We start from the raw sequence: 15776 nt of genomic DNA, 5'->3' as shown, positions 1-15776 counted from the left end.
CTCTTTGATTTCCAAACTCTTCTGATTTTGACGACTGAAGTAGACTGTTCCAAACATGAAAAGATTCATTTTGTATAAGGCACATCATAAATTTCCTGGCAGAGCTGGTCTAGAGTTTCTCAAAGTGTTTGTGGAATACGATTGTGGTTACAGGAACCAGCAGAAATTTTACAGAGGGTAGCAGTGTAAGGAGGAGTCTGAAATAAGCTCCCTGGATCATCACAGTTCACTTGCCACCTGACACACCAAACACAAAATATTGTCCTCCAGCAGTACCCTGCAAGGAGAATTGGTCTCTTCCCCTGAAGTCATTGTGGAGATGACAGCTTCAAGGAGAAGAGCTGAAAAGCTATTCCTGATTTCTGTAGATGTTCTGCATTTACTCAGTGGCTCAGTATACTGTTCATTAGCAAGAAAATTCTGACAAAACCAAAATTTACTGGTTTTCCCAAATAATTAAATTAAAAATGAAAAACTAAAAATTCAATTATTTGGAAATAAAGAAGGAAATGCTTAAATTTAGCTTCACAGGTCTTTGTCACCTAAGAGGAAGGAACCAATGATTGAAATCCAGTTTCTCTTTTGCTGTAGAGAATGAAATTGTTGGTGTCCTAAAAAAATTCTATGTAAGAGTGATCAACATGCTTAAAACAAAATTACATCCTGCAGAAAGAGTAGCATGGTGTTTTTCCTGGTCTAAGAAATTAGTTAATCTTTGAACAGGTAGTCTTCGAGATTGTGGAGTATGGTATTTGTTGTTATTATTGCTGCTATTGCTGGGTTTAGTCTCACCCAGTCATCACTGATGCAGCTTCTCTCTGAAATGTAGCAAAATTTCTAGTCTGTGAGAATGCCTGATAGGCCAGAAGTAATATCCCTAAGTAAAAGATGTCTTGATAAAATGTGGTTAAAAGCAGACTGAATTTGACACAGTTTTGCATAACTAGTTCCTTTTCCTATCACACCAGGTGGTTAATGCTGAGCTAGATCATAATTCAGTCCTACAGCTCATTCCTCATGCAGCTTCCAGAGACAGAAGTTATAAATTTTCTTACTTGGACTCTATTTACATAAATTTACTCTCACTTTATTCATCACCACTGGAATGATGTACTCTATTTTCCTGTTAAATGTTTCCATGATCATCCTTCCTGTTAAAAGGATTCTCCAACTCTGTGACATTTCTCCTTGGTGGATCTACCTTTACAAGGATCAGACTAGAAGGATAGCAGCAAAGCAAATGAGGACAGCAGAGAGAGGTAAACAATGCAAAGATGTTCTTTGACATAGGCACAAATTTTCTTCTACAATTTTGTTCTGAACACCATAAACTGCCCAAACATTTTAAACTATCGTTCTCTGAAGCATTGTAGCACACCAAAATTATTTTTTACACAGAACAGAGAGTTATCTTAAGTATTCTGCAAGATTAAAATTTGTTCCATTTAGTCCACATTAAAATATAACCTTGCCCACACTACTTTCTATGCATTTGTAAAACATGTTTGCATGTGTGTTCCCATAGCTTTAAAAATAATTATGTCCTGTGTATGATAAAAAATTTCCAGGGACAGCACCAGTATTATTACTGGAAAAAAAATTGGAAAGGATTAAGAATTAATTAATTAGGTCTAATTAAAAAAATTTGCTTGTATTTTTATAATCTCTGTGGACTCATAGGGAGTACGCTAGGCATGTCTGGTACTGCAAATACAGAGTGCTTTCACTGTATTATTTTTGCCACTTAGTGGTGAGAGGTCACATTAAAATGATTTAGTGAAATTTAGAACTTGCAGAATCTCAGTTAATGAGATCTCTGTTCATTATTCTTGGCCCAAACTCAGTTCACTATGTGATGTGCTTCATATCATAAGACTATGATCTAATCATTGAAGTCACTGGGCATCAATTTCAGTTTGGCCTGGGCTCTTGTTTTTTCAGGAAGATGGACTCTGGATTAATAGATCTTTGCTTAATCTCTTTTCTAGCCTAACCTCTACATGTATAGCACAAGCCCAATGCTGTACCTAGCCTAGAATTCTAGTGAGCATTTCCCCTGCAAGAGACCTCAGTACTTTTTTGTTTTTTGCTTACAAATGTAATTATTAATTAATATTAATAATTACTAATTTTACAGATCTTGCAGTAAGCCTTTCTAAAGCTCTACCAGCCTTTTCCTTTTCCCCTTGAAGTCATAGCACAACTTCAAAGGGAGAAGAAAACAGGATTTCATGCATTTGGGATATCTAATACCACAGCACTGGATCAGCACAGAAACTAGTGCAGATACCTGAAATATATGAAGGGAATCTCTTTCTATGAATATGCATTAGATCACTGATCTCCTAGCTATTAATTTCTACTTCTATCAAATGTATTACGCTTCTACTTTCTATTTCTCTTCTTCTTGAGATTATCCATCCAGTAGTCTTCTGTGGTGAGAAATGAGCAAGGGTGAAAACAGCCAACTGGGTATTGAGCACTATGCTCTGCTTTAAAAGATGTGGAGATGGTGCTGTGCATTGCAAAACTTGCAGGTCCAGCTGTTTTATGAAAAACCAGATCCTCCCAAATATTTTTAATTCTGTAATATTTTCACAAACTGTTTAATTTATTACTGAAGGAAGGAATGTGATATTTTATTAGCATTTACTTAATGTAGCTTGATTTTTTTTTTTTATGACAGCAGCTGGAATATAGTAAGTAACAGCCTTCTATCATGCTTTTCAACAGCCCAGTGCTGGCTTTGCACCAAAGAGTTTTGAAAGTGCACTGTGTATATCATACTTATGTGTCTAGCTTTGGTTCTTCCATCCATGTTATGCTGCACAGGTTCAAGGGGAGGTGAAGTATGGGAGCGGACACTGAGACCAAAGGAAGGTGAGACAGCTTCCTTAGAACAGTGTCTGTGGTTAGTTTATATCCAGATTCTAAGAAGGATAATGGACCTCTTGATTTTACCCAAATGCAGAGATATTGCTGAACACACAGCTCTGGGGAGTGAAAGGAATTAGGATAGCATGTCATAAAATGGCGCAGCATGGCATGGTCAGTACAATGTAGAGTTTTGCCATCCTCTAGGGTTTAAACTCACTATAAAACCTCCTGCAGGTTGAACTCTGTCATATGTAACCAGAGCTGGGTGTTGAAGATAAATAAAAAACATCAACATGGTTCAGTAAAAATCTGCTCAACTGAGCAAAATGTTAGTTTTAATTTAAATCAGCTCAAATTAATCTTCAGTGACTACACTGAGCAGATGAAGTGTCTGATCGGGCAGCAAAAAGACACTGGATAAATATTCTCTAGTACCTAATGAAAAGGAATAGAGAACAAAGGAATGTGATTTTCCTCCTTATTCTAGGGAGTTAGAAGGTGAGGAGCAGAGGTTGTATTTTTATCACCACCGCCACCCCAAAAAGCATGATTTCTTAAAATGGGAGATCTGAAATAAGTTTAGCAAAGAGTGAGAAGAGGGCTCACTGAATTTTTTTGTTTTGTTTATATATCACATGACAGGAAGATGATTGGTGCACCTGGCAAATTGCCACAGCAGCTGTCTACTTCTTGTGAGTCTGTAGCATACAGATCTGTACTGCACTGAGCTGCATGTGTCACTATGCTTGTGCATGTCTCTAGAGCTCTTCTGAGAAAACTGCTGCCTTTCAGGTAAAATAATCTAAACCTCATATGCTTTTTTGATTTATTCTCCAAAGACAGGATTTTTTTTTTATTTTTCTCTTCCTGCTTTTTTCAGGATGCCAGGAAATCATAAACTGTTCCCAGCAACGATGAATATATATACATTCAACTGACAGGAACTCAAAACAGATCTCTCCCTGACAAAAATCCAAATGAAAACACTCATATAAATCTCAAGCAAACTGTATCACTGATGCAACAAAACGCATCAAGACCTCATTAATATCTTGTGAAAACCATAAAAACCACATCAAGCATGGGTACACAGCAGGAGAGATGTCAGACAAGGGGCAGGGTGGTTTTGAACCACAGTTGTATGGTATCAATGTTGCCATCCAGGGCCCCGTAGTGAAACAGAGAAGCTTCGTCATGCAAAGTATATACTTATGAATTCCTTTAAGGCAATTTTTTAAAACTCCCTGCCATACACACTTATCTTAATGTTTGGGAAAGCTTTTATTGACTCCTGATAAGAAGAGTATGGATTTTCTGAGCAAAACACAACAGAAAGAATGATTCATTTTTAAGCACTTTTACTACTGGGAGATAATCTAGGAAAGAACTTAAATGGATTACCCACATGCATGCTTGTTATCTGCAAGATAGCATTATCTGTGCTTCAGCTGCTGAGGGATGTCACAGTAAGTTAACACTATAAAACCTATGAAACACTTGAGACTAGAGCCTAAAGCCCTTTTAGTATAAAAAAGAGCAGTATTAGTCACTTTAGGGAGCTAACAGTGGTTTCTGTGCTTCTAGCACAAATACCATTGACTGTCCCTGCCCTACTGAAATCTAGTAGAGTTGAGATACAGCAGGATTTGCCTTGGAATTTCTAATGTGATATTCAGAGAAAAACATAATAATAGTCTATGTGTTGTAAACCCTGTTTCAGATTTTGCTGTCTTGTTTCCTCATGTGCTATTACCTGCCCATTTCTTTAGGATATAAACAGAAGCAAGAAAACTGTTTTCACTCTCTATTTGCATTGCAATTACCACAGGGACACAGTGCTCCAGGCAAGTAAACATTTTTATTATTTCTATTTTTTTTCATTTTTCTTGTTGGTACTTATTAAAGTAACTATTATAAAGCAGAAATGGCTGCATTTTGACTTGCCCTATGCAGAAAAGTCTGGAAGACAAATCTCCCTTCTTTTCCATTGAGAGACCCCTTTATCAGCTAGAGAAATGTTAGCTCTATTTGTTAAATACTCGAAGGCTTCTCTAATGCTGGACTTCACAGTTTGATTAGTGACCTAGCAAATTTCTTAGTTTTTCCATTAATTTTTTTATTCATATTCTCTTAGGGAATGACTTGGCTGGGAAGCTCTAGTTACATTCACGTGTGACTGCATTTGCTATCTTCTTCCTCCTATTAAAAAAAATAGAAGCATTATAAGTGTCATATCTAATATAAACATTGCCTAAATTTATGAGCAGCTGGCCATTCATGTGTGGAATAATAACATCTAACCATGTGGGCTCTGGTTTGCAAGGAGAGGAGCCGTGGAGGCTGCTTGCCTGGCAAATCATAAGGGTGATTTGCTATTCTAGTGCTCCTAGAATAGGGTTTTTCTTGTGCTCCTCAGCACCTGGGCAACATTGCTCTGACACAGTACTGTGGCATCCTATGGGCACTTTGTCAGTGCTGAACAGGAGCAATGGGGAGCTGAGAGGGCAGCTGAAGAGCTGGCCATCTACTTTGCTGTGGGCAAGTGAAGATGGAATCCAGGGCAAGCACAGCTACAGCAGGAAGGGAAGGTGTGGGTGAGGGAAAGAATTGCTCCTTCTCACTAGGCTTAAAATTCCAACTTGGTTTTAGCAACCACAGGGATTTACTGCCCTTTCAGTTGGTGGGATGAAACCCAGTTGGGTGTCCTCTGGTGACCCACTTTTGGGTCATGCCCCAATGCTTGTAAGCTGTTAGTCTGACAGATCTCAGCAATAGGAAGTTTATTCTGATGTGGTTCTTGTACTGGTTTAGGAGATGTTTTGGAGGGTGGTTTGATGTAGGTCATGGAGCACTGATGTGGTCTGTCTGTATTTTTCCATCTGTTTTTGTTCAGGGAGGGACCTAGTTTGAGTTCCTTTCACCACATAGCAAGTTCCTCATTGCACAGATTTTTTCATGATCCCCCTGCATTTTAGGAATACCTAAAAGCCAGACTTGACAAAGTGTAGGAAGTGTCTGATCCTGAAGAGCTGCTGGAAAAAATCTCACCCAAGATTGCATGCCACCACTACCAGCATTGGCACACCAGAGGCTTGATTTCAGAAGGTGTTGTGTAACCGACTTTTCCTCGGGTTTTCGGAAATACTTAAGCACTTGACCTCTTTCATTACGTTTGAAATCTCTATTGATTGCTTTTTGGGAGCCTCTGAATTGAGATTCAGCACATCAAAGCCAGGATCCTGTACCATGATCTTGGTGCAGTCATAGCTGGAAAACTGGATGTTGAGTGCTTAGAAGAAACTACCATTTTCCTTTGGAAGTGGTAGACATTTTCTGGAAGCAGACTGGTTTGCTTAACAGGGGACAGGGGGAGCACTGAAAGAAGTCTGTGTAGGTCCTCCTAATACCTGTAAAGGTGTCTGTCTTGTTCCAGCAACTGAGTATAGAGAACGAGATTCACAGTTCAATTTCCCCAGATCTTTTTGAAATCTGATCTTAGTTAATTAAGGGAAAATTGAATTTTCTATTTCCTTTGGTATAAGTTTCATTGATGTCGCAAAATAAACATTTTTAAAGGATTTATTGTTATTTTTTCTCCTAGTTTTCCCCTCTTCTATTTGTGTTCCTGAATGGAAAAACACTGTCTATCCTAACATCAAAAATTTCACATAAAAATCTTTGTGTTGTGTAAAATACAAAAAAAAAGCCATTTCTGACAATGCCATACTGACAAAAGCCCTACTAACAGGAAATCCATTTATCAGATTCCCTTTAGAGATAAAGTCTGCAAAATTCTGTGTCCCATGCTAACAAACAGGAGACAAAAATAAAGTTACAAAGTAGAGACCTTAAGTATTAACATCTTGGACAGCTGTGGCTCAGATGTCCTCAGAGAGAGTCTGTGAAATTGGGAGCCGAGGTAGATAGAGTAGTAAGTGGTAGCAGAAGAAAAGGATGATGTAACTAACATAATTATGATATCCCGTTTCCTTGGTGAATGACTCAAGAACACATGACTTCTGCTTTCTGCAATGAACAAGACAGAATATATTGGCTTTTCCTAAGAAACACTGCCTACTGCTCCGTGGGCCGTAACTGACTTTTGGTCAACACTGGCTGAAGGATTGCCTGCTAGCAGAGTAAAGAACTGGAGAGGAAAGAAAGTAACTAACAACAGCTTGCTAACCAGATCAGAAATTCCCATCAAAATTCAGTCCCTTCCTTGTAGCACATAAGTGACGTTTTGGTAGCAAGTAGAAGTGATTATACAAAAAAAAAAAAAATATTAGCAGATAGGCAGGGACTTTCTTTTTCAAGGTCTGAACACTAAAATCATGCTGGAGTTTTGTTGTGTTCGGGGATGGAGGGCTGGGCAGATAATTTGAGCTCTTCAATCTGTGTGGATAAAAAGCATCACATCCTGTGGCAGCTGAAACATATCTTGATACAATTGTGTAAGTTTTAGACTAATATTAGTGTTTCTGTATTCTGCATCACCATTTCTCTACTAAAAATGACTGTGTTCATGCAGTACAAACAAACAAATAAATCAATTCCTAAATGCTGAGATAATCCAAGAAAATCTTGGGTATTCCATCATGATTGTGTAGAAGGCTCTTTGCCTGTTTGTGGTGTCACCAGCCTTAAAGACCACATGGACTTGGAACCAAAAGGAAAAGATTTAAGATGAGAACATTGAGGTTTTTCAGGTAACTGCTGTTGTAGAGCACCAAAGGGACAATGGCTGCTTGCTGAGCCTGAATGAATTGTGCTAAACTATTCTTATGTGGATTCTGTTGTTGTACACTGGCACAATAACAATAAACAGAAGATGGAACTCAGCAGCCCAGCTGCAGAATCAATAAAATGTGTGAAGAGCGTCTTGGCTCGAGCCATGTTTCAAAAGCAAAACTGAGACACATTATGTTTCCAAATGATTGCTTTATAGACACTTTCTTAAAAAGTAAAGAATATGTATTACAAATGATTTCCTGCTGACCCCTCTTTATGCAACATGATGTTTAAAATTGAGCTATAAAAACCAAAAGCATATTCACAACAACAAGCTGAGAAAAAAAGTGCTTGCACTTTTGTTAACCACTATTTGGAATGGTACTTGTCATGATACATGATGTAATATCTACTATAGGGAGTAGTAGCAAGGTCAAAAATTCCAGAAACTATTTTTGAGAGAGGTAGGGTATTAGATTTAACAGAACTTTCTCCTTCCCAATTCAGATGTTTTCTGCACTAGTGTGGGAGAAAAACCCATCAAGAGATGAATTACATACAAATGTAGCATTTTTTATTCAAGAGATGCCTCACCAAAAACGGCCATTTTTCTTGGAAAATAATTCTTTTTTCTTCATCTGTGTTTATACTTTTCTCTATTTATCCACATTGACCACTCCTGGAGAAGGGCACTGGCTATGGGGACTTTTGGTTGGATTCAAACAAGTTCTGTCCTAGGTCACATGAACTGCAGTAGTATTGCATGATGCAAAACATTGCTGTTGTAGTTTACTAACCTCAGAGAAATGCAAATTGTGTATCACAGCCATGGAAAACAGAGCCAAAATAAAACTGATAAGCTGGAAGAAATGGTCAAATGATACCTCTTTAACAACAGATGTTCATTTCTGGCCAGAGCAATGGGGCTCTGCATTCATAAAGCTGATCAAAATGAGATATTGCTATTAGTTACCCAGCAATCTTTTGAAGTAGGTGCTATTTCTTGCCAACATCTGGCAGTAGAAGGAGCATGCACAATCACTGTATATTTTGGATTTGGGAAGGAAGCATGTAGAAACAAAGTTTAACATTATGTATTGTGAAATTTTCATTTTAGTCATGATGTAATCTTTATGTAGTTTATGGGCATCCCACCTGTGGAAGCGGAGCAAAAACATCAAAACTGTCCTTCCTTGAAAAATTATGTCCATTTTTCATGGAGTTCTCTCAAACAAAAGGAGGGAGAAATACAAGCCAGGTACAGCACATGTGTATGGTGAACAATTTTATGATCATGAATGTATACTTTATTAATGTGTCTAAGCCTCAAATCTTGAAAAATGTGCTTTTGAAGTGATTGCAACTTCCCTGTTGACACTATTTTTTCAAAAGGGTTTTTGGCAAATTTTCCTCCTTCTTAAAACTATAGCTAGCTTTTTTTTTTTTATTTCCCTATATATTATTTCTTAAATCTTGGGCAACTAGTATTGATAGAACATTGCAGACAAGGTTAAAATGGGGAAGGAACAAGTGGAGTATAGGATAAAATAGTGAAAGAAGTGTTGAGAGGTGGGGAGACTAAACTAAGTATTATCTGAGAACTTCAGAAAAAATTCTTTCTATCCACAGTGGGAGGTCTCAGAGAGGGTTGTGAACTTTGCATGTTTGATGGAGATTGCAGGGAAGCATATTTTCACTTCAAAAAGAGATATCGAATCCTGTAGGTTGAAAAAATATTGAACTGCACATACCAGCAGGCTACCTAAATCTCAGAGCAGTGGAAAAGCCAAGAGAAATATCAAGGAGTCTGTACCTTTTTAGGGAAAAGCCTTAGAAGTTAATGAAGTACTACAAGAATGATGTAGGGATTTCCATAATTTACGGTTAAATCCTGGAAGGATAGTTTGAATATCTGGCAGAGATTATATTATTTTCAGCTACATTCTGAAGTCTTTAAGCCTTGAAGCAGGGAGGATCAGGAAAACTCTCCATGACAGAAATTCAACCCTATAGGCATATTGGATCTGCCATTGTGTGCTACAATTTTATGTGTTTCCATCCATTTGATTAGGTTGCTAACAGAAAATATATAGTATCTTGAACAAGTTTCTGCCTCCTCCATCAGCACTTAATGGGTAAACCAAAGTTAGGCTAATAGGAATACAATTAACAACATCTGAGGTACTATTCCAGCTAGGATTTGATTATGACTGATTATGTTGCACACGTCAACATCACTGCTAATCTTTGGCATGAGGAACCGATTAAAAGGGATTTTTTTTCCTTTTTTACAGAAGTTATATTTTTCTTTACAAACTTCCTAAAAACAATCTGTTGGCATCACAAAACGTGTTCTAATCATTGGTGGAGATTGGGCTGAAGCAAATATTTTGAGTGAAAGGATGCCAGAAGTTTTCCTAAGGATGATGACATCCGGATAATTATATGCAATCTTCTTTTCCAGTTTGTATGTAATATCAAAACACTCATCCATATGCTCTTTTCACTTTTCTGGAAAGATGATCATACTCAAACTTGCTGTCTCGGTTCCAAAGATAGTAAATTTATTTCAATGGAAAAAACCCCAACAAAACAACAACAAAACCCAGAAAATCTGGCAACTTCTCTGGTATGGGTTTTTTTTCCCAGTGGATTGTCAGAGCAGATCCACAATTGTTACAAGGCAACCTTGTAAAAAAGCTACAATTTTACAGTTCACAGGTGGAGCCAAGTCCAAGAATCAGAGATAGTTTTGCAAGACACAATACCACTCACTTTATGTAGATTTATGTATGTAGTCAAAACCTACTTGGCTTTTGGGGATAGGCTGTTGTTCCACTTTTGCACAGGGAGAAGATCATCAATGATCTGAACCTCATGGCAAGAAAGGGAAAGAATTAAAACAGTGACAACTTGTTGCTGTAAGAGCACAGTGGTGTACCAAGGGTTTAGGCACAGCTCCAGATAGGTCCTATCATTTTTGGTGGATTCTTGACACTAAAAAGGAAGAAAAATGCAGGTGGAGTTTGTTGGCTTTCCTCCTATTTTTGAGGGGTTTTAGCACATTTTTTAACCTTCTTCTTTCCTCTTTGTCTAAGCCACCTGCTGTAGACAGAATAAATAGTTGGCAAGTCTGTTGGCTTGGGAGATTCCATGCCACAACATGTGGTAAGTCCAATGTTTCTTTTAGGACAAGTGTTTTTTTCACTGCAACAAATGATTCTCACTGTGTTACAGGGTTCACCTCAGTATTCATTTGAACATTGTATTACATATGCACATTCATTTCAAATTTCATTTTTTAGGGACAACTTATATTTTTCAATTTCACCAGCTCCAGTATGCTGGAGCTGATTGAACTTCTTTTCTTTGGAAAAAATGTTGATTTGATGCCACAGCTCAGTTGTTTTGCACAACTAACATTTTTTTGCCAAGTTTTACTTGCCAAGAAAACAAAGGACTTCCTGAAAAAGTTTATTTGAAAAAAAAAATCATTAAGAAGTTAAGCAAGTCTTAAAAGTACTCAAATGCTTAAATAAAGGGTATTCTTTTCCATTTCAAAACATTTTAAACACTGAACTTGACTTACTATGGACTTCATTTACACTTTTTATTTATCAAGTATTTGACATTGATACTTTGCCATTTTGGTTTTAGTGAAAATATTATTTTTGTTTGTATTTAATTCCAATGAAAAATCAATTGTGCATGACAGATTGGAAACAATTCAGACAATCTGTTTAGTGCCTTCACTGCTAAGATAAACACAGCTAATTAGAAATAGATGCTAACAGCAAATCTTCTAAAGCTAAGTAATAATTCATCAAAAAGGATGGCTTCGTGATATCACCACTTGGGGAGGGTTTGGGAAGTCTTTTTCCCAGTTTCTCTAGTCACATCATCTCATATAAGTTATTTCATCCCATTTAAGTTCATCATCCTGGCACAAACTGACACCCTCAAAGCTGAGTCAACTTTCTTATGCCAGATGCCTGTAAAGGATAAGATTCTGGGGAGTGGCTATTTCTCTGTATTGACTACAAAACTGCTGAGATGAATTCCCCTTTTTTACTGGCACGAGCAGTTATTTTATATTTAAGAGAAGAGACTCTTTGGACAAAGACCTGTGTTTATTCATCACCTTGCAAAACTGGCTAAGGCAGCTGTCCAAAACTATAGCAGAGTTTTCAAAAAGGCAATGGCTTGGGTTAGTGATGAGGAGTGTGACTGTCATGGCTGAATGGCCTGTCCAGCTGAAGAGTGAAGATAAAAGTCTCCCAAAACATTTGTCTAGTGAAGATATACAACACTATTCTTAATATATTCCTTGCTTGCTCCTATGATCCAAATAATGGGGCTGCTTTGGCCAGAACCATGCCTGCCTAGACCGTAGGACCCAACTTCTTTGTCCAAGTTACTCAGATGCTTTGGTTAAATCCTTGTATGGCTTAGTCAGTTAGCACAAATAATTTTAATTGGTAGGAAGATCTGCTTTGGGAAATACATGCACAGTGACAAGGAAATTGGAAAAAAAATATTTTGTACATAGTTGTCACAGTGTCAATGATGGGGGTCCCAGCACTGATAAACTTTATTGATGTTTTGTGAGGTTCATTCCATGGGGATATTGTGGAGGAAACTAAAGACCTGTGGTCTCTCATGAGAAGGAGGCAGGCAGGAAGAGACCACAGCATCACTTTGATGGATACAGCCTAGCTGTTCACCACCTCACCTCCTCAGGTCATCACAGGGCCAAAGGCCAAATACCAGCAAGAAGCAAGTCTGTACTACTGGATTACAGCCACCAGGGCCACAGCATGCAAGACTTTGTGTCCTCTCCTGGAAGATGGAAAAGGAGACTTTGTCTCTCCTAATTTTAGTTAAGATGTTTGCAAGATAATTATCCTGTTTAATCCAGTTTTCTAGGTGCTATTGAGTGGGGAACAATTGACACTTACAAAGACAATGCTCAATGGACACCCTAAAATAGGTGTCACCAAGAAGTCTTTCATGTGGACTAAACATAGACTTGTCTCTTTCTGCTGCTGACAGAGGAAACATAAATGACCAGTTTAGATTAAATATGTTCCTTGAGGACATCCGAAGTTAGGTGAGATGCATCCTGATTCCAACAGTCTCAACCCACACACAGTCTCCACTTTATTCTCCACAGTTACAAAATGCAGTTTCAAGACATTCTTCTAAAATGTCCTCCCTCAAAAATGTTCTTGGTTTCAACATTTCAAACTGTTTCTGCCCAAGGCTCATTAGTCTGGGAAAAGTGATCCTAGCAGTTCTCATAGATCTGGGCAGAATTCCCACAGATCATTGTTTTTTCCAGTCATTATTTCATGAGCTGGTCTCAAGTCAGTCTCCCTTCTTATATCACACATAAGCTTATTCAGGGCCTCATGCCTACATTACAGGGCAGAAGAGTTACCATAAAAGTATTAAAAGCCATATGTGATATTCTTAAGTACTCAAAAGATTAGTGATTTGTGGCATCAATAGTGATTAAGAAAAGTCTGGGATTTGTGGAGAGGTTTGTAATTTGGTATTTCCCTACTAAAGTCCTAAAATCCTAGTTAACCCATGGCAGCTATATGGTACCCCTACTACTCAAGCATTTGGAACTTCATTTAATTCAAAACAGAAGCTGAAGATTGTCTGCATAAATTGGTACATCAAATTGGTATACTGAATGTTGATGGAACTGAGGGAGAGATCATTGTGAGATTGCCAGTACACAAAGTGCTCAAAACTAACTTCTACCTTTGTTACCATCTTCACCATTATCATTGTTCACATCCAAAACCACATCAGGAAAACTTTACAGCTTCAGCAAAGAAGCTGAGAGTGGAATTGCCACAGAAACTGGACTAAGTCACAGCTAAAGATGTTTACACAAGAAAAGATGGGAGATATGTGTCCATGGTACGAGACAGCAGTTCCTCTACAAGTGCTTTTATTATCTTACAATTGCTTTTACTATCATGGGAATAACATGAAGGACTTAATATCTGTTCCTGAGCACTACATTCACTTTAAATTTTATAAATACCCACAAATATGTATTTCCCTAGTCAACAGAACTATTGTTACTTTTTACAAAGGTTCCATGTAGTTCAGAAAAAGCCCCAAAATTGTTCCAGAGCTCAAGCATTTTGAAATGTGGAAGACATACATAAACACACAACTAACATCATCTGTAATAGTAGTACTAATAATGATTAGTATTAGATAGTAAAAAAAAAATACATCATATGTTGTATCTGTCTGTTGCCAACAAGTTACATGACCATAGAAACATTCCAGTGATAGTTTCTGTACCATTTCTGAGCTGTCTGAAACAGAAGATCTCTGGAATATGCTCAGGAAATCCAAATCTGATGAAAATGTTTGCCTATTTCCAAACCAGTGAGGCTTCTAAATGCATCCAAGCTTTTGGATGCTTAAAATTTGTGTACGCCTGTTTGTGATTGATACCATGTGAAATTGTCCTTGTGGAATTCAGAAGTATGAAAACTCATCTGGTTTTATTATAAAGTTTAAACTCAGCCCTTGTACATTGTAAAACTCATGTTTACATTATTCTTCTTTAACACCTAGGAGAAACTACACCTCCTGATGCCCACAATGTTAACTAGGGATGTTCAAAATGAAAGTGATCCAGCAAAATCTGTTTCAAAATCTAAACAAAAAGTACGTATTTTTTAAGCCTGAGGAATGGCAAGGTAGATGGGAAGAGCTGAATACAAAAATAAAATTTACACCAAATGCTGAATGTTGCCATGCTGGTGCCTCTCTTCTTACAGAGAGCTTTAACCTGTTTTCACTCACTGACACTTCCAACATCAGCATGGCTAGCAGTATTTTCATAGGTGGCCTTTGTCTTGTTCTTTCTCATTAACTGGAGATCACCAAGAACTCAGTGCTGGAGATTATAATTCAGATGATTCTTCAGAATAAGGGAGGAGTCATCAAGCAGTAGAGAAGAGAGAATGAACAAGAAAGACCCAGTTCTCAAAAAAAAAAAAAAAAAAAAAAAAAAATGTGAAATTGTAAGGTTTCCTGGAGTCTCACATTGTTGCTGGAGTTGGAGTCTCTTGTCCTCCCACACCTCTTCCAGGAGCATCCTGTGTGACACTTCCCTCTATCTTGGCACTTCAAGAACTCCCTGAAGGTCTAATAGGTTCCCACAGACCAGACAATCTGTTCATCTTAAATTCCTTCTTCATTTAAGTCCTCTATGTTTTCTCCTTCTCTGGTCCCTTCCACAGAAGGCAGTAGATCACACTTTTACTGCCCTCAGCATTCTCTGACTATCAGAGGGTAAATACGTTTTGGGAAGACTTTGGGATGTGATACAGGAAAACTGGGATGTGTGAACGTGTTAACAGTTGCTGTAAATCTGTTTTGTCCCAAGACAGTACTTAGGCATTGGAATCTGGTACCAGTACTAACTGCATGATGGAGCTCCATGGTTTCCTTGCTTGCCTCTCTTGCCTTTCATCCGAACCATTTGGGTTCATCCCACTGCCATTTTGATTATTCTCTGAGATTTTGGAATTGGTTCCACTTACTGAAATCTGGAAGTGTTAAGAAATGGAGCTAAGGCTTAATTGCCTTCAGCTAGTGCTTATAGACTAACAAAGATCTCACAAAGAGTGACTGATACAGACCACGGCTCCCACAAAGGCTCTTAATACAATCCACTATGTATTGAGCTTGCAGAATCCATCTTCTACCTCTCATTTTAAAATGAATTTGTGTTTGTACCCATCCTGGATTTCTCAGGATATTGTCCCTGTGGCTGACAGCTCAGTAGTGGTTCCAGGCTGGGTCCCTTTCTAGCTAGACAGTCTGAAGGACCCTAAAAATATTATATAAAATATAAAAATATTTTGAAGGGACTCACTCTCTTCCCAAAAGTGCCTTTGTGGCCCACCACTCTCTTCAGGTTCAACTTCTACCAGCACAAAATTGTTGTCTGGTACTTTGTACACAGGTTTGTCCTCTTCTTATAAGTAATTGGGCAAGATATTAATCAAAAAGCTGGGCCTCTGGACCCGAGGGTTGTCTTGGTAGAAGTCTGTCTCTGGTTTCACTTCATATGCCCTTAAACTACACAGATTTGGGGGGGAAAATTATCTTGATTTCACAACCCA

This window comes from Cyanistes caeruleus, chromosome 2, assembly GCF_971803275.1.
Source record: "Cyanistes caeruleus chromosome 2, bCyaCae1.hap1.1, whole genome shotgun sequence".
Taxonomy (NCBI): Eukaryota; Metazoa; Chordata; class Aves; order Passeriformes; family Paridae; genus Cyanistes; species Cyanistes caeruleus.
This window is presented reverse-complemented; position numbering follows the sequence as displayed.